This window comes from Babylonia areolata, chromosome 29 (assembly GCF_041734735.1).
Source record: "Babylonia areolata isolate BAREFJ2019XMU chromosome 29, ASM4173473v1, whole genome shotgun sequence".
Lineage (NCBI taxonomy): Eukaryota > Metazoa > Mollusca > Gastropoda > Neogastropoda > Buccinidae > Babylonia > Babylonia areolata.
Window position 1 is genome coordinate 30,490,347 of NC_134904.1, and position 5,000 is coordinate 30,495,346.

General features: G+C 44.7%; 1 protein-coding gene across 1 annotated transcript in view; it reads left to right on the forward strand.

Moving 5' to 3' along the window:
- LOC143274846 (LHFPL tetraspan subfamily member 7 protein-like) overlaps window positions 1-5,000 on the forward strand; it is a 210,500-nt gene that overhangs the window by 74,790 nt on the left and 130,710 nt on the right. The gene's annotated exons all lie outside the window — the stretch shown is intronic.

Sequence of the window (5,000 nt, forward strand, 5' to 3'; positions counted from 1 at the left end):
ATTAATAGGCAAAATTTTCTGTAAATTCATCAAGGAATCCACCCAAAGTCCATATCCCAATTCCAAGAATTGACTTGTTCAAATCCAGTCTGGTCTACTCAGGCGCCACCCTATGGAACTCATCCCCGGAAACAATTAAATAACACCATTGCCCAACCACCTTTAACTCACTCAGTACGGCCAGTCCTCTCTTCTCCTCTACACAGACCCCTCGGATGTTCAGTGGGTGTCTGAATGACCCAACCTTTAGCTTCCATCGTCAGAATTGTGGTATTCTTTGTCAGCATTCACCTCTTCAGTATAAGAGCCTTCCGCTTGCAATATTTTGATGATGGTAATTGGGATGAAACGCTGTTAACGTCGTCTCTTTCGCCGTTCGTATGGAGAGAGTTAAAAAAAACATTGCCTGTCCCATCTTATGCCATAATGTGTAATGTAAATCGCTCATTTTAATGATAGTGTTTGTCAAATGAGTATGGTTGACTGATAACCTCCCTCACCCTCCACCCCCCACTCTGATCTGTAGTGCGGTGTGTGTTGTATGTGTTTGTTTCTTTCATTTTGTTCATTTTTCCCCTTATATTTTACTGACACCATGCTTGTACGTGTATGCCATGTGTGTGTGTGTGTGTGTGTGTGTGTGTGTGTGTGTGTGTGTGTGCGTGCGCGTGTGTGTTTATGTTTGTTTGTTTGTTTGTTTTTTGTTTGTTTGTTTATTTTGTTTATTTTTTTATTTTTGTTTTATTTTATTTGATTTTATTTTCTGATTTTTTTCTTCTATGTTATGTATCTCTACTAACACCATGCTTTCATGCTTTAATTTTATTGAGTATTGTGTAGTGTAGACCCTATTCAGGGCGGGGACTGGACGTAAAAAAGCACAATGTGCTTATCTATTATCCTCGAAGTAAAGAATTTGTCTTGTCTTCTCTCTCTCTCTCTCTCTCTGTTTTTGTCTCTGTCTGCCTGCCTGCCTGCCTGCCTGTCTGTCTGTCAGTTTCTCTCTCTGTCTCTCTCTGTCTCTCTTTCTAACCCATCCCACACATTCACACAAACACACACATAAACGCCCCCCTCCACCCACTCATGCACACGCACAAAACCACAGTGTCACACACACACACACACACACACACACACACACACACACACCCCACTACGCTCACCCCACTCTCTCCCCCCCCCCCCACCCCGCACAGTTGCCGGGCTGTTAACATTTTACCACGATAGCTCCATAAGGACCAAACTTGAGGCAACATGATACATTCTCCCCATTTGCGAAATCTGCCTGACTATGAACAATACCAAGGTGACGTGGTTTCACACGGGTTAGATTCCACTGATAGAGTCAAAACAAAACAAACACACAAGACAGAGAGAGAGAGAGAGAGAGAGAGAGAGAGAGAGAGAGAGAGAAGACATAGAAAGGAAAAAGTGTTGGTTGTGTTTGAGTGAGAAATCGCGAAGAGAGAGAGAGAGAGAGAGAGAGAGAGAGAGAGAGAGAGAGAGAGAGAGAGAGAGAGAGAGAAGACATAGAAAGGAAAAAGTGTTGGTTGTGTTTGAGTGAGAAATCGCGAAGAGAGAGAGAGAGAGAGAGAGAGAGAGAGAGAGAGAGAGAGAGAGAGGGAAGAAAAAAGGAAAAAAGTGTTGGTTGTGTTTGAGGGAGAAATCAGAGAGACAGACAGACAGACAGACAGACACACACACACACACACACACACACACACACACACACACACACACACACACAGAGAGATGACAAATGACAAATAACAATGACAAATGTTTTATTGAGGGTAGAATGGATAAGCTGGAAGCTTCTTTACACCATGCCCTCACACACGCATACACATACATACGCGCAATATAAGAAATGAAATAAGTGTGAATAAATAATTGAAAGAGAGAGAGAGATGATGATGATGAAGAAGAAGAAGAAGAAGAAGAAGAAGAAGAAGAAGAGGAAGAAGAAGAAGAAGGAAAAAGTGTTGGTTGTGATTGAGGGAGAAATCAGAGAGAGAGAGAGAGAGAGAGAGAGAGAGAGAGAGAGAAGAAGAAGAAGGAGGAGGAAAACGAGAGGAAAAAGTGTTGGTTGTGTTTGAGGGAGAGAAATCATGTGGGTGACTCTCTGTCTCTGTGTCTCTGTGTCTCTGTGTCTCTCTGTCTCTGTGTCTCTGTGTCTCTCTGTCTCTGTGTCTCTCTGTCTCTGTGTCTCTGTGTCTCTGTGTCTCTCTGTCTCTGTGTCTCTGTGTCTCTGTCTCTGTGTCTCTGTGTCTCTCTGTCTCTCTCTGTCTCTGTGTCTCTCTGTCTCTGTGTCTCTCTGTCTCTGTGTCTCTCTGTCTCTGTGTCTCTGTGTCTCTCTGTCTCTGTGTCTCTCTGTCTCTGTGTCTCTGTGTCTCTCTGTCTCTCTGTCTCTGTGTCTCTGTGTCTCCCTGTCTCTGTGTCTCTGTGTCTCTGTGTCTCTCTGTCTCTGTGTCTCTCTGTCTCTGTGTCTCTGTGTCTCTCTGTCTCTGTGTCTCCAGGTGTCCATGTCTCTTGTTTCTGTCTCTCCCAACCAAGTGGAGTGATGGCCTAGAGGTAACGCGTCCGCCTAGGAAGCGCGGGAATCTCAGCGCGCTGGTTCGAATCCCCGCACATTCGCCAGTAATTTATCCCCCATCCACTAGACATTTTTGATTGGTGGTCTGGACGCTGGTCATTCGGATGAGACGATAAACCGAGGTCCTGTGTGCGGCGTGCACTTAGCGCGCATGAAAGAACCCACGGCAACAAAAGGGTTGTCCCTGGCAAAATTCGATAGGAAAAACAAAAACAAAACAACAAGAACAACAAAATGCAGGCAGGAAAAAAAAAAAAAAAAAATGTGTGGCGCTCTCAGTGTAGCGACAAGCTCTCCCTGGGGAGAGCAGCCCGAATTTCACCCACAGAGAAAAATCTTTGTGACAAAAAAAAAGAAAAGAGTAATACAATACCTATTTCTGCCTCTGTTGTCTGTCTGTCTGTCTCTCTGTCTCTGTCTCTCTATCTCTGTCTCTCTGTCTCTGACTCATTCTGTGTTCCTTTGTTTCTTCTGTCTCTGTATCTTTTTTTGGATGTCTTTCTGTCTTTGTCTTTGCTTCTATCTCTGTCTCTGTGTGTCTCTGTGTCTCTGAATCTCTCCGTGCCCCAGCCTTTGTTTCTCTCTGTCTCGTCTGTCTTTCTGTCTTTGTCTTTGCTTCTATCTCTGTCTCTGTGTGTCTCTGTGTCTCTGAATCTCTCCGTGCCCCAGCCTTTGTTTCTCTCTGTCTCGTCTGTCTTTCTGTCTTTGTCTTTGCTTCTATCTCTGTCTCTGTGTGTCTCTGTGTCTCTGAATCTCTCCGTGCCCCAGCCTTTGTTTCTCTCTGTCTCGTCTGTCTTTCTGTCTGTCTCTCTCTGTCCCTTTCTCTGTCTCTGTCTGTCTGTCTCTGTCCACCTGTCTGTCTGTCTGTCTTTCTGTCTCTGGCTCTTTCTCTGTTTCCGTCTCTGTCTCTGTCTGTCTGTCTCTGTCCCTTTCTCTGTATGTCTGTCTGTTTGTCTTTCTGTCTCTGTCTCTTTCTCTGTCTCCGTCTCTGTCTCTGTCTGTCTGTCTCTCACTCACTCTCCAATTCACTGTCTCTGTCCACGTGTCTGTCAGTCTCCGGTGTGTGTGTGTGTGTGTGTGCGTGTGCGTGTGCGTGTGTGTGTGTGTGTGTGTGTGCGTGTGCGTGTGTGTGTGTGGGGGGGGGGGGGGGGGTGTACGCGCGCCCGCGTGTGTGTGTGTGTGTGTGTGTATGTGTGTGTGTGCGCGCGCGCTCGTGGCGCTCGTGCGCGTGTGTGCGCGCGCGCGTAGCGTCTGACAGTGTAGATGACTGGGTTTGATTTCTATCGTTGCCCGTGTCTCTGTGTGTGTGTGGGAAATGAAGCGAAATGGCAGCAGGTTGAAGTGAGCTGAGGTGAAGATAAAAAGGCAAAGGCGCCGCAGTGCAATTTGACCAGGCTCTTAGAGATAGGCCAGTAATGACCAGTGGGATTTCTGGGGGTGGTGGGGTGGTGAGGTGGGGCTGGTGGTGGGTGGGTGGGGGGGGGGGTGAGTGGAGGGGATAGCAAGTCTGGCATCTTAATCGTTTTGAGAACCACTTTTACCAGTATTCCTTTGTTTTCTTTTCTTTTTGTTGTTGTTGTTTTTCTGTTCTTTTCTTTCTTTCTTTCTTTCTTTCTTTTCTTTCTTTCTTTCTTTCTTACTCTCTTTCTTTTCTTTTCTTTCTTTCTTTCTTTCTTTCCTTCTTTCTTTATTTCTTTTCTTTCTTTCTTTCTTACTCTCTGTCTTTTCTTTTCTTTCTTTCTTTCTTTTCTTTCTTTCTATTCTCTCTTCCTTTCTTTACTTTCCTTCCGTCCTTCCTTCTTTCTTTCTTTCTTTTCTTTGTTTATCTCTTCTCTATCCTTCCATTCTCCTTCCTTCGTTCCTTCCTTCTTTTCTTTCTTCCTTCCTTCCTTCCTTTTGTTCCTTTCCCTCCTTCCTTTCTTTCTATCTGTCTCCATTTCGCTCTGTCTATCTTTCTTTCTTGTTCAGCAAAGCTCACTTTTCTGGCAGAATGTGAAGATCTCATGGGCGGGTCTGCAAAAAAAAAGAAAAAAAAAAAAGAGAAAAAAAAAAGCAGCAGTGTGTATTGTGAGAACTTTGCTGGAATTGAAAGGTAATTCACCTAGATTGTGAAAAAAACAACCCCCCCACCACCACCCCCCACCCATCCCACCCAAAAAAATCCCAAAACCACCACCACCAACAGCAACTTGATGATACCCAAGTATACCCCATTCCACAATATGGCTCCGAAATAGGTGGTTTGGGTAAAGCATCGTATGATTTTGAAACGGTTTTTCTTTCTTTCTTTCTTTCGTTTATACGTACACACATTGACTTGGGGCTGAGATCCATTGTCTTATTCGAAAGAGAAAACCTACTCGCAGGCTATCAGGCTATCAACTATTTTTAGGCCAGTGTT